Source organism: Hemicordylus capensis, chromosome 2, assembly GCF_027244095.1.
Source record: "Hemicordylus capensis ecotype Gifberg chromosome 2, rHemCap1.1.pri, whole genome shotgun sequence".
NCBI classification, from domain to species: domain Eukaryota; kingdom Metazoa; phylum Chordata; class Lepidosauria; order Squamata; family Cordylidae; genus Hemicordylus; species Hemicordylus capensis.
The window spans coordinates 293,112,891-293,127,615 of record NC_069658.1 but is presented as its reverse complement, the minus strand read 5'-3'; the positions used below and the strand labels follow the sequence as shown (position 1 = coordinate 293,127,615).

Sequence of the window (14,725 nt, the reverse complement as noted above, 5' to 3'; positions counted from 1 at the left end):
CAAGTAATCCTCATTCCATTTGCACATGCAGGAAATGCAACCTCACTCAATCCTCCAAGTTCAGTATCTTTTGTGAGAACAGCTTTCAAGAGAATATGACCAGATTTAAGATGCCTGCCTAAGATGCCTGCCAGATTTAAGATATCTCTTGGCAAAGCTTTGGATCCCTGGGTGTTAACAACTCGGTGTGTAATGTTGTATTGTGGTACAGCTGTTAGTACTTTCAGTCCTAGTACTTAGTTGCTAGTACAGCAAATCCAGAATTGGCGGGCAGTTTCAGAAGCATGCGAGAACAATAGAGGTCCCTGCAGAATGAAGAGTTGCTTTCTAAAAACAACAACAACATCAAGTCACCGAATGGACCAAGTTACAGGCATTTCCACTGAATGGCCTGAACTATGGTACCTCCCACTGCTACACACATCTACTGACTGGAGCCAAGAAGGACCCCTCAGAGAAAGTTACTCCACCCTTGTGGAGGTCTGAATGAACTGCTACATTCTCCAGTATTAAACAGTTGGCTTGAAATGGTTTAAAAAACTTGTTACTAGTCATGATCTTGTATGTCTAAATCCAACTGAGTATTCCGGCATTGATGAATGGCTTTAAGGCACTGCCAGATACAATCGCTAATCTTGCTGACTGCTAGAAACCCCAAGGTACATAACTCATGCAAATGATGGCTCGCAAGCTCCACAGACTGCATCACAAGCAAAACATTTCATTCCAGTACTAAGATCAACTAAAGGATCACCAAGCAGTGAGCAAGCTTTTGGAGTTCTCCAGGACTCTTCAGATTACATGTTAAATAAAACCAAAATAGGGAGAGAGGAAGACAAGACAACTTTGATAGAAAAGCCCCATGATTATGCCCAAATTTCTCCCCCCCCCCCGCCCACCATCCCTGGTCTCCCTTAACATGGAGTCTGAGGGAGAATTCTGGAGAACTCAAAAGATTGCCTACTACTTGGCATTCCTAGCACCAAACACCCATCAGAGGTGTGGCCCTACTTCTGCTTTTTGCTTTTTCTAATTTATCAAGCCAATTTCCTCAAGATTTTTTTAAAACTTCATTGTTAACTATTCTACAAACCCATCTGGGTTTTGTTGTATTTCTACATCACTGACAAGCTTGGAGGGTGCAGGCTTACATTAAGGCAATACAAATAAGAACATGGGGCATCACTGAAGAGAGAATTCTATGTAGTGGCCATTTGTGGGCACCAACTGACAACAGGAGAGAAGTCTGGGGAAACATTTTCTGAAAGGGGATTTTTATTTATTTATTTAGAGTCATGGCTCTACATTCAGTAGAGATTTCTATCACACCTTAAATCCCTATGGTGGTTCCTGGGATCCTATTAATCCAATGCCATTGAAAACTCTCCAGCTCCCTCAAAGTATGACAGCTTCCTAAGCTGCGAAGACTGCCAGTCTCCATGACAATATTTATTTATTTGATTCCTATACCGCCCTTCCAAAAATATGAACCCGAGTCACCACTGTCATTGCCTTCTTCTCATCCTCTAGTTCAGGCACCAGCAGCCATTTAGTGCAGCCTCCCCTCTAGGGGTGTGCATGTTCCTATGGAACAGATTTCAGCGAATTGGTTAAAGTTCAAGCCGAACTTAAACTGGCCTGCAAGCCAGTTAGTGTCAAACCGCCCCCCGCAGTTCGGCCTGAGTGTCAAACTTGGCTGAACTGGTTTGGCAGTTTGAGGGGCTTGCTTGTAGAGGGGATCCTGGTGAGAATTCCTCTTTACAAGCAAAGAAGGGGAATCTTGCCTACTTTTTTTTTTTAAGACCCTCATGGGGAGGTTTGAGAGCACTTGTACACAGCACAGCTCCTCCAAATTGTCCAGACCAGGACTGGTGCTCCAGCATGGCCCACTTCTGGCCTCCATGCATGGGAGTGCCGGGCCTGGTCCAGATAATTTGGAGGAGCCATGATGCTATCACATCATGTACAGGTGCCCTTTCACCACCCCTAGAGTCATTTTAAAGGCAGGCAGGACCCACCCACCCTGCTTGTAAAGGGGAATGCTCACTGGATTCCCCTTTACAAGCATGCCCCCTCAATCCACTGAACCAGTTCATTAGAAATGGGGCCAGTTCAGCTCAAACTCAGACTAGGATCCCCTTTTTCTGGTCCAGTTTGGTTTGAGACTGAACTGGTCAAATCAGGCTGGTTCAATTCAAACCCGGTTTGAATAGAATTGGTTCTGCACATCCCTACTCCTCCTCCCACAGCAAGTGTTGTGAAGTTGAAACATGGGAGTGATTTACCAACACCTTGAGGCTTTTCTCACAATCAGTGAGAAGAGCCAGGATGGGGTTTGCGGGCTGCTCTCCCCACAGATGAGCAGTCAGTCTGCTCCAACTGCTGGCTCCGTTACAGAGCTGGCTGGGGGGATCGGGGGCTGCACGAATGCGCAGGGCATGCTGGAGAGATCTCCGAGCCGGGAGGCTGCTTTTAAGCCTCCTGGTTGGGGGTCTACTCATGAGTTGCCACAGCACGGAGCCGCTCTGCTAACCTGGGCTTAGGGGAGGGTTACTTAAGTAGGTTAACCGCTTGGAGGCAACCAGGCTTGCATGCAATCCTGGTGGTTCTCACGGTCAGGCGAAATCGGGCTAGGCTTCCCTAGCCTGATTTCGCCGGATTGTGGAAATAGCCTGTTTAACTGCCACTTCTCTTAACTCAGAGCATCTTAAGTCTTGCATTCCTAAAATATCCATTTACTATCTTTTCCCCCAAGAGGGGGAAAAGGTATAGTTGTGCTCCTTGCTGTTCAATTTCACAAGAGAGCTGGCTGGATCTCGCCCCCTTATATATACACGTCACCACATCACAACCTTCTCATATAGGCCAGAAATATTGTATCTGGCAAGTACCAGTGCAGCTGCAGCTCCGAGTTTCAAGTATAGCAGACTATGCACGAACTGGCAAGCTAACTTCAGCTGCAAACTATTTCAGACAATCATTCTAACCCCTTGAGAATAAAAGGCCACCAGATGCCATATTTATTATTGTTGTGCATCTCCAGTTATTCTTGGCAAGTCAAATTCTTCATTGCATTTTGTACAGATGATTATGTTTTACTTCATAGTTGTTAGCAGAGTTTCAAGTTAATATAGGATTGCATGTCAATAAAGGCCAGACATCAGTAGTAAGAAGAGGGTATCTCCAGTTAAGTCGCCATTAAGCAAAGGGGGAAAAGGAAACACATGTGCAGCTAGGCCATTTTGGACGCTGGACCTAATAAGCGTGTGTACTTATGTAAATATTATATTCACACAGCTTCCTGACCATTCACATACTAACTGGGGAGCAACATGTGCCCCTTGCTCCACAGTTCTCATGCAGACCTTTTGGATCACAAATCAACTTGAGCATACTGCATTTGTTTCAAAAATGTTATTATTTATTCATTCATTCATTCGATTTTTATACCGCCCTTCCGAGCTGGCTCAGGGCAGTTTACAGTTTAAAACCAGAAATCATTAAAAACAATTAAAACAGAAATACAAATATAAACACCAATTTTAAAACATCTTAAAAAACAATTAAACAATTAAAACTAATTAAAAACCCTGAAAGGCCAGGCCAAACAAATGGGTTTTAAGGGCCCAGGAGCAGCTACAGAGAAGGCCCACCTCTGAGTCGCCACCAAATGAACTGGTAGTAACTGGAGACGGACCTCCCCAGATGACCTTAACGTGCGGTGGGGATAATGTAAAAGAAGTAACGTGCGGTGGGGATAATTTATTCAGAAGTAACAGTTCTACTTTCTCTAGGTGTGAAGTACTCTGTGTATAGAGAGAACACTTTCTGGCAGCTTTACTGCAGTAGGGGGAAATCGTTTTGGTTTTTTAAAAGTCACAAGATTGACCAATTTCCTTGAAATTAAAATTCAGAATCCTGCCATCTTGGGCTACATGTGTGTCCAATTTCAGAATTCTAAGCCCAGCAATTCTGGAAATGTAAAGGGCTGGGCAAAAAGGAAGGGAATGTTGCACTTTTTAAATGAAAGTGAAGGGCAGAATCCTTCACATGGACCAGAGGTGTATCTAGGGAAAATAGCACCTAGGGCAAGCACTGGAATTGCGCCCCTGTCCAAACATCGGACACCCATCTTTCGGATAACTTTACCATAATATCAGCTCAAAAATACAAGTTCGGACACTTTCAGGAGAAAAAGGTTGTAAGCAACACACACATGCATACACACACACATACAACCATGCATGTGGCACATATGTGCCACTGGCCTTCCCAAGGAAATGCAGCACATCCATGTGCTGGGCATGGCTCCACAGAGCTAAGCAGTGAAAGCTCTCTTTAGCAAATGCTCTGCCACCTCAGCACACCTCACTACAGATTGTTGCCTCCAAGAAATTCAGGGATGGGTTTTTTCCTGTCCAAACAGCTTTTGCCTTAAAGGGAGATGGTTGCAATGGGAAATCCTAGGGGCCTCAAACAATCTGAAATTATCCAGCATGTTACAATAGGCTTGAATCCAGCAGCCTGATCAAAAAGAAGGTGGAATTTGCAGCTAGCCACAGAACAGCAAAACAGTGAGCCAGGTCTCACAATCAGTGAGACCCGGTCTGGTAGCGTGAGCGGTGAGAGCGGGCTAAGCCCGCTTTCCCCACACACGAGCAGGGAGGGAGCCCTGGGTGGCCGGATCAGCTGTCCACACGATTGCCAGCTCCGTGATGGAGCTGGCGGGGGCTGGGGAGCTCAGGGGCTGTGCGGCCCCCGGAAGCTTCAGTATGCCCTGCGCAAGCACGCAGGGCATAATGGGGAGACCCCCAGAGCTGGGAGGTGGCTTTTTGCCTCCTCTCTGGGGGTCTCCTCGTGAGTATACGTGGCATGGAGCTGTGCCACGGCTACTCACGATTGGAAAGCCGGGGTTTGTGGAGCGCTCCGCAAACCCAGGCTTTGAGGAGGGCTAAACAAGCAGGCTAGCCGCTTGTAAGCCACCAGGCTTGCCTGCAAGCCCGGTGGTTTACATGATCAGCCAAAATTGGGCTAGGCTCTCCTAGCCCAATTTTGGCTTATTGTGAGAATAGCCCCAGTGTGATATTCAGTTTGTTTGGTGTTTTTTTTAAAGCACCATAAGGGTTAAAGGCAGGCACTTTCCAAGTTTGAAATCCCACAAACCTTTTAATCAGATTGGTTGACAATATGCAGATAAAGCTAGAGCTCTGTATAGAAGATTAAACAGCATGAGAGTGAATATTTCTATTTTATTCAGTGCTTCTCCACCCCCAGCCTTCAGTTTTGCCAGCTTACAAGGTATTAAACCAACATTGTCTTTTTAAGGGATGTTCTGTCCACTTACTTTTGTGCCATTTATATCTGTTTTTTAAATGCTCGGGTCCCTTGCCAACAACTTTGCATTCTTCTGACTCCCTAGATCAGGGAAAAATCTAGACTTGGGTCTTGAAGAGGCCATTTGAGCATGTGTGGTGGCCATTTTTGTTTTCAACAGCCTTTTAATTTTTTTCAAATGTTCAAATGGTCCCTGCAAGGTCCTATGCCTTGCCAGGCCTTGCAGAGGCCTTCTGAGCATGTGTGGTGATCTCCAAAACGGCCACCGCACTGATCTTTGTAGGCCCAAACATGCCTGAAAATTAGCCCGAGACAGGTTGCGGCAGTGATCTTAGAGGCTGGTGGGGGGAGGGGGAATGTTTGCAGACCCCCGGCAGCCCTTAGGAAGCCCCCTGAAGGGGCTACAGGTTAAAAACATGGTTTTCTCTTCTTTTTTTAAAAAACATCCTCAAATTAGTGAGAGGGTGGGAGGCAGCATGGCACTGGCACCCCCCAGTGGTGCCTAGGGCATGTGGCCTGGCTGCCCCCCCCAGTTTTGCCTATGCATGGGACTGGAATGATGGTCCAAGGAGGAACTTCAGTTCCAGAAATTTTTGTAATATTCTGCCAGAAAACAAGGCACTTATAGGACTTTTTTTGAAGTTTTTTTTTTTAAATACAGAAATTAAAAATTATTTTTTAACTAATCCTCTTCTAAATCAATACACAGAGTCCTGATAACCAGTCCTACATCTGTTCCAAATTTCAGAAGTCTAGGCCTGGAAATATAAAGGTGGCTCTATTTCCCCTTGGAAAACATTATGGGGCCCTTTAGGAGAGTAGGCACACGGACCTGGGCCCCCAATTCCATGCTTAACAGCACCCATAAATTCAGCTGTGTTTAATGTTAGAGCTCCGACCAAAACTAATCTGATCAATATTTATAGAGATTTCCACCAAGGCTTTCCCCCCCACAGGGATTCAAGGTGTCTGGCACAGTAAAACCAACAAATGTCATAAAAGCAAAACCATCACCAGCCTAAATAAATAAAATAAACCATGGGTCTAAAATGAACATATTCAATAAACAGGTTAAACATCAATCATGACAGAGTGCCCGAGATACAGAAAATTTCAAATCACCATCAATTTCCAAAGGCTGGAAGAAATAGATATTTGTTGGTGTCAAAGATGAAGAAATTTCAATATATACAAATACTAGTAAGAGGGCTTGCAGCTTGCAAGCATTCCTGCCGTACCACGAAATGACCATATTCTCTCATTGTAGCAAGGTCTGGAACCTACCTGTAAAATGGCATGTTTCTTTCATGGTTTGGTCTGTGAGTGAGTGAGGCAAAGTTTTAAAAACCTTGATTGCTGGGAGTTCAAACATTCACATTCAATAAGGCTATTCACACACACGTGCAAGCCTGGGTGAAGGGAGCCCAGCCTGGTTTTGCATGCACGTGTGAACCACCAGGATCACACCTGATCCTAGAGGCAAACTCACTTGTGGAGCCATTCTTCTAAATGGGGTTAGGAGAGTGAGCACTCTCCTAACCATTTATCTGATCATGGGGCTATTCTCACGAGCCTAGCCCGATTTTTGTTAATCGTCGGAACCTCCGGGCTTGGCTGCGAGCCCGGTGATTCTAGAGTGGATAACCTGCTCTGGAACCCCTGGTGAAAAGCAGGTTTGCGGAGCGAGCACTCTGCAAACCTGCTTTTTACAATCGTGAGTAGCCGTGGAGCACCTTCGCGCTGCACCTACTCATGAGTAGACCCCCGGCCGGGAGGCGAAAAGCCATGTCCCGGCTTGGGGGTCTCCCCAGTATGCCCTGCGCACTCGCTGCGCAGCCCCCGAGCTCCCCAGCCCCTGCTGGCTCCATCTCGGAGCCGGAAATCATGTGGGTGGCCAATCTGGCCACCCAGGGCTCACTCTCCACTCGTGAGTGGGGAGAGTGGGCTTAGCCCGCTCTCCCTGCTCACCCGAAGAAACCAGGTCTCACGGATCGTGAGACCCGGCTCCATGTGTCAGCCGTGGCTGCTTGCAGCTGCAGCCGACAAACTCTAGGAGAGGAGGGGGGATCCCCATAATGCACTGCTCACTCGCACAGTGCATTATTAGAGTTCCAGGGTGGGGCAACATGAGGCAACATGCCCCAGCACCCTGACTTTCGGAACTACCGGCAGAAGCCAGCGCTCATCTGGGCAGGGGATCCACCTGCCCAAGGAAGAACTGCTCATCTGCATGGAAGGTACATTTAACCAGCCTTCTCCACAGCCCACCATCTAGCCCTTCTCACTGCTCATGCCAAGAAGCTCTATGCATGTGCTCTTGCCACTTGGGCAACTTAGAGAGCAGTTTTTAGTTTTTAATTAAGCAGTTGTGGTTGGTGAGATGAGCTAGTAGTCCATATTTGGTTGCCACTATATAAAGCAACAAGGCTTGGGGCTGTCTCTGTGGTAGAGCATCACTTTGCATGCAGAAGGTCCCATATTCAATCTCCGACATCTCCTGGTGCGGCTGGGAGAGACCCTTCCTGAACCCTGGAAAGCTGCTGCCTGTCAGGGCAGACAGTGAGGCGATTCTCATGATCACTCAAAAGCAGGCTAAGGGAGCCCACTTTTGGGCAATCATGTGCTGCAACGGGACCCGTGCAGCTCCCGGCAGCTAACCGTCATAAATACCCCTCCCCTAAGACGAGGTTAACCTCATCTTTTTGCTCATGTGTTGCTGCAACACGTGGCGACACATGAGTAAGCCCCCAACTGGGAGGCTGCAAGCAGCCTTCTGGGCTCAAGTGTCTCTCCAGAATGCCCCACGTGCTTGTGGGGGGCACTGTGGAACTTCTGGGGGGTGCATGGCCCCTGATCCACACAGTCTCCGCCAGCTCCATGACAGAGCCAGTAGTCGTGTAAGAAGCCGATCTGGCCGCTCAGGGCTGCCTTCTGCCCACTCTCCCCGCAAACCCCCTTCCGGCAAGTCTCACTGATCATGAGGCTCGCCTCAGGGCTGAGCTAAATGGACCAATGGTCTGACGCGGAATAAAGCAGCTTCCTATGTCCCATAGGAAGAGACTCCAAGAGATAGATGGCAGTGCAGGAAGTTAGAGGCTGGATCAGCACAGAGTGGGTGACGTGGCTAGGACTGTTCTATGTTCATGGTAGCTCCCAAGCAAGATGTAACTGGCTAGTCAGCAGCCACACACCTGCACTGCCAACCCACCCATGCCCACTAGTAAGGGGGAGCCCCACCCAGCAGCAGGTACAATTTCCCAAGTTAAAGGGAAGAGAGATTGCTAATATGACCATTTTACCTGGCAAACAAGTGAAAGTTGAGCAGTTCACAGTGGGACAAAATGAGGTGGGTATTCAGTGGTTTATTGCAATTACAATAGAATGGTTAGCATATTGCCATCAAAAACCGGTTTCACAATCCATTCAGCATCTGATTTGGATCTTTTCCCATTAGGGAAAAAACCCCAAAGTCTTTGCAGACATCTGAAGCAAGGATCATCTTTGTACTACAAAAATTGCCCTGGGGTACAGTAGATAAACAGGGGCTGTTCACAAGCATCTGGGTAGGGCTGCTCGCGTGAAGCACTGGGATTGAGGCCGATCCCAATGCTGGCATCTCGGGTAGCCCAAGGTTTCCCCCCGGGCAAAAGAGGTGCAAGTGTGCCATTCTACCCAGGTCCCTGTGCATGTGTTTATTTGGGCTGCAGGCAGCCCGAGCAGGCACAGAGTCGGGTGCCTAGACTGCCTGGCTTGTGGGGAAATCCCCCAGTGCACCAGCACCACACTTATTGCACAGTGCATTGTGGGATGCGGGAGGCTGCAGCCTGATTTCATTCCACTTCTGGAGCCGCCACACACTGCTTCTGTGGGTGTGAGATGCTAGCAAGCTCAAGAGCAGCTTGAGTTATGTGGGGAAGGGGGGATGGCTCCTGCCTTCACCCCAGCTCTCCCCAGGACCAGATGAGTGAGGTTGTGTGAACAACCTTAGAGTCCTGCTTTCAGGCTCAGCTGGACACTGTGGACAGGTTTGTTAGAAGGAAGAGGAAGGGATAGAGGGGTCTGTCTGCTGAAAAGCTAGACAGTGAGGTGTTGCACACGATCCATGTGAAGTGCCAGACAGGGTTTGGTGGGGAGAGCAGGTTTAGCCCACTCTCCCCACACACAAGCAGTTGCTCATTTCTGGGCGGCCGAATTGGCCACAGCTCCATCGGGGAGCTCTGGGGGTTTGCGGAAGGGGAGCACTGCTGCATGGCATCAGGGCCCTGGAGCCCCAGGAAGGCACCACGCGAGGTCCCCTCCCCCTCCCCGAGTGTGTCAGCAGGGCAGCCACAGCTGAAACATGATCCAAAGGACGAGGTTAACAGAATGCTTGCTCTGTTAACCTCGTTTAGGGGTAGGGGTTTAGGCGGGCTAGCTACCAGAGAACCACGGGGCTCACCCATGACCCCGGTGATTCTCATGACCACGCAAAAGCGGGCTGGACCGCATTACTGCACTTTCGCTTGGTCGTGTGAATAGCTTCAGTATTTATGCAGAACGTATATCTAAAGAGCAGCATCCTAATTTTAAAAGCCATATCAGATTAGATTTTGCATTCATTAGCATGCTTTAGTGAATCAGTTTGAGGAGGGGGAAAGTAGATCAGCTACATTCATAAAACACAGTGATGAGTTGAGTGATGAGGATTCAAAGATATTTGTCAAACTGGCGGTGTTGGGGGGTGGGGGTGGAGGGGAAGTTGCCAGACTTGATCTTAATCCCATGCAAGACAGGGCATGCTTGTAATGGCGGTGTCTGCTGCCTTTATACTAGCAACAGGAGAGCCTTGTCTACAGTTTTTATCCTTGTTTGAACTGGTGTCTAAATGAATGCACAGAGCATACTGTTCTAAAGTTTACTTTGAGTCTAAGGTGAAAAGCATGGCAAAACAGTCTGGATAGAATAACCAAGAACCAGTTCACCCACTGCTAGGAACAAAACCAAGGCAAATATTTGAGGTTCAAATAGTTTCGACATATAATAATCTCATTCACTCCTGCATGTTCCTATGCTGGCCAGGGCTGTGGGGATATTGAAAGAACAGCTGAAAGTGTCGCGAGAATCATTTAAGTGAGAGTGAGAGGAATGAGACATATTCCTCTTTTTCCACAGAAGTTGAAGATCCTCCTGAACACACTTGGACAGTTTAAAACAAAAGCTGATATAAGCACCATGAGTTTTCCAGAGAAATATACATGATGAAGGGCACAACCCTTAGTTTGAGGGTATAAGGGAGGACCCTTGCAGAAACCAGCACAGCAAAGACCCTTGCAGAAACCAGCACAGAGTTTACAGTAATTTGCAATGCACCATTTATTTTTGGAAGGGGGGGCTACCCCCCCGCACACTGAAAGGGGGAAGCACAAGAGTTTGCCAGATGGTTGAGAAATAGATTCAATATTGAACTGATTCAGTAACAGTTTTTTAGTTAACTGATTAATGCCTTAGGAATGGAATGCTTAAAAGCCACAAAACAATCGGATGCTTACTTTCATTACTTTTCTGTTATAATTAAATCATTGAACACGATTTACATGTTTCCATTTAGCTTTGTATATTTAAGTTGATGCAACTTGGGCTGCTATAGAACTTAGATTTTGGTCGTTTGTAACTAACAATAGAGATTTTAAATATTGTATTTCCAGAAACACAGGATACCACAGCTCAAATGAATCTGGTGGTTTTCTCTTCTGTAACTTAGATTCTTTGGTTTGGTAAGTATTTGACAGATGCTCCCTGGATATCAAATATTCAGCTTCCTAATTTGATATGCAAAGATTTTGCAATATAGTTTACAGTATGCAACAGCCGGCTGCTACTAGCAGTAAAATTTTTACATTAAGACACAAGGTAAAATTTAGTACTTTTTATACTAGCTGCATTAATCTAACCAGTTGGATCTGGGTGAAAGCTGCCATTCAAATTTCGGATTCTGGCCATCTAAATCTAAAGTTTCAGCATTTTAATGATTCAGATTTAATTTTTACAAGATTTAAATTCAGCTCCAATAGGGTGATAGAAATCTATCCAGATCCAGATTTAACATTCTATACCCTACCTAAAACAATCAAGCTCTCGATGTCCCTGTGTATAAAGGAGATGATTCAACTCCCTACCTTAAAAAAAGAAAGAAAGAAGTGGAGCATGATAACCTTGACAGGGCAGCCCTTTCTTACAGTTTAACAAAACACGCCAGACTTTTATAGTATACCTCAGGTATTGCAAACTGGCAGTTTAATTACAAAACTGTAAATTTAATCCCAACAGATCTAGACACTTCTTGTATAGATTTTAAAGAAATAGTAGCACTTACTGTATGGAAAAGTTTATGCTAAATTGTACGCAAACTCTATCAGATAGTTTGCTCCCTGCCTTGTATTGTGTATGCCTAGGTCTACAGATGTCTGGATGTTCCTCTTCAAAAGGATTGTGAAGCCTCCATAAAAGCCTACTGGGACCAACCTCTTTGCAGGCATAGACAGGTGTACTGAATCTAACACACACACTCCTTATGAGGGATTACTTTTTAAGTCATGAAGTGGCAGGAATGTAAGTGTAACCAAGAGCATTTGAAGTCTACAAACTTTCCTACTTTGAAGGCTTCACTCACTAATGCTGGCTTCATGCTAGTGTAACATTAATATCCTATGCAAACATAATAAAGTGGGTGAAGCCTTGGTGTGACACTCAATGTGGAAGGGGGGAAGTAAGTAGCTAGATTGAATGCTGGAATGGCATAGCTTGGGGGAACTGGTCAGCCTCTGAAGAACCAAGTACAGCAACTGGGGAAATTACTACTATAGTTGCCTGGTTCACAGATTATGTTTGCCTACACAAGCACATGTCTGAGGAGGAAGGTTAGGTTGCATGGAGCAGGGGATGAAAACACACACTATTAGTCTTTGAAAGAAGGCATGAGTAGAGAGAGCGCACATGCAGAAACAGGATTAGCCAAGTTGTTATTGTTTACAAAGTGTGCTGCTTCATAAAGTGTAATTAGATGCATACCACCATCTATGAAGTTGTACTCCTGCCCCCAAATATCATTTCATGGTGCAAGCAACCACTTTAATGCCAGCTACATTGCAAACTCTCTCCATCCATGTTTGGTTGATTCAAGTTTTTAGTTATGCAATATATCTTCTGGTAAAAAGTAACCAGAAAGCAGTGTATACGCTGAATTTTGGCACGCCATTCTGATGCCATCTTGCTGACAGATTTGTGTAGCAGAGAAGCTAAACATATAAAGGCTATAAATTTACTATCTTCCTTTTGGTAGCTAGCCCAGTGAACAGTCTGTGCAAACACAGCTTTGCTTCCATGTAAACGTGATGCTTCCTCATTCACAGACCACAAACATGGTCTCCTCTTCTCCAACTCACACATCTGTGACTTGCTGGTAGCCTTGGCTCGGACACACTTCTGCAAAGTCACCCCTCTTTCTTCTCAACAGCAGGCCTTCAAGTTAATGTTAACATGTTCTAGCAATATAAATGAAGGGGATTTCTTGTTTGAAGCTGGGAAGTCCTAAAATCAGATATCCAGATGAAATTACCTCCAATTACAATCCTTTAGTAATTAGCTACCTTCAGCAACAATTTCTTGATTAGATAAACGAGCATGCAACTGTATTTCTATGACACTTTGGCAAACACTGACCAGACACCAGAGATACAAGCTGAACAAAATACTGCACTAATGAGTGAGAAAACATTAAAGATTTGTACATTAACTTAGAGCATAGTGACACCTGGGTGATTTGGAAGCCCTAGTTTGACGCAACAGTTCTAGAAGGCAAGGGGGATGTGCTGTTAAAAGTTGTTTGTTATTTAATTGGCTGTTCAGACACATGCACACAAACAGAGGCACCAATATCTAAAGAAAACTATTCCAAGGGTAGCTGCCAAATTTTAGTCTCCTTCCAGTGTGACAAAGATATAACAGTGCAAGAGTCTCTGCAAATATCATGCCCTTCCAATACTTGGCAGGATTCCTTTCCCCAGCAACAATGTGTGAATTCATGATAAGAAAAAGAAAGACAGGCTTTAAAAATAGAGTAGCAAGAATTCCCCTCCCACTAACTAGATGTGAGCTTGGTGGGGTTTTTTCCCCTTTTTTAAAGTCTGAACTCAAGATAGTAGTATGATATAGGCAATGATCTGCTTGGTGCAATAATTTATCCAAACACAAAACATATTCCAAACATAGTACACATTCAGTTCTTTATATTCCAAAATGTTCACCTTGTTGGAATATTGTTTGCAACTTGTTTTAACAGCGAAAAAGCACGGTTGGTTTGCACAGCACTAGCTATACGCACCTTATCAATGGCACTTGTGGTGGCTGGTAGACACACACACACACACCCCTCGCCTTGAGGATATTTTATGATGACATTGCTTGAGTGTATGAGGTGGGTCTCACAATCAATGAGACCTGCCTCCAGAGGGTGTGAGGGGAGAGCCGGATAAGCCGCAGACGAGCAGCAAGCCCTGCCTGGGCAGCCGCTGCAGCCACCCACACAACAGCTGGCTCCATCACGGTCCCCGGAAGCTCCAGTATGCCCTGCACAAGCACACAGTGCATGCTGGAGAGACCCTCAAGCCGGGGGCTGCTTTTAAGCTTCCCAGTTGAGGGTCTACTTGTGAGTTGCCACAGTGTGGAGCCACACCACAGCAACTCACGATTGTGGAGCCCGGGTTAGCGGAGCGCTTGCTCTGCTAACCTGGGCTTAGAGGAGGGCTACTTTAGCAGGTTTGCCGCTTGGAGACCACTGGGCTCACCTGCGAGGCTGGTGGTTCTCACGGTCAGGTGAAATCAGGCTAGGCTCCCCTAGCCTGATTGTGGGAATAGCCTCTATGTCTCAACGGGGAGGGGAACCAGGCCAAGGCCACAAGCCAGATGTCTTGAGAAGCGGAAAGTGGGAAATATAGCACTTGGAAGCAAATCTGAACCTTTGGGGTTGAAAGTAACGCTTTAGCTTGTATACAATGGACAGGTGTGAAAGTTGTTGACATGACTGCAGAGTATAAAAAGATGGACAGGCTGCCAGACGGGGTCGGCCGCACCCAAGAGCTTTTGCTAGCAATGCTTTTACTTGTTGTAAAAGTGTTGGACATATTGAGGCTCTACACACAATCAGTGTGTAAAGGCTTAAGGGGTTCTGTGGGGAGAGTGGGCTTAGCCTGCTCTAACTGCACACAAGCAGTTGCTTGTTCCTGGGTGTCCGGATCGGCTGCCCAGATGAGTGGTGGCTTCTCCCCCGCCCACAATAATTTTTTATTCAATTTTTCCACAACATAAGAAAACGAAGACGAAGAAGAAGACGAAGAAGATGAAGAAGAAGATGGAC

General features: G+C 46.1%; 1 protein-coding gene across 2 annotated transcripts in view; it reads right to left on the bottom strand.

The window, feature by feature from the left end:
• The window catches only part of LMCD1 (LIM and cysteine rich domains 1), an 89,210-nt gene that overhangs the window by 56,075 nt on the left and 18,410 nt on the right, over positions 1–14,725 (bottom strand). Inside the window, exon 1 of one of the 2 annotated variants that reach the window (XM_053296806.1) lies at positions 5,345–5,363. The exons of the other annotated variant lie outside the window; for it this stretch is intronic. The gene's annotated coding sequence lies outside the window, so the exon portion shown is untranslated. Of the gene's footprint in view, positions 1–5,344; positions 5,364–14,725 lie in introns of those variants that run through there. 2 annotated transcript variants of the gene reach the window in all.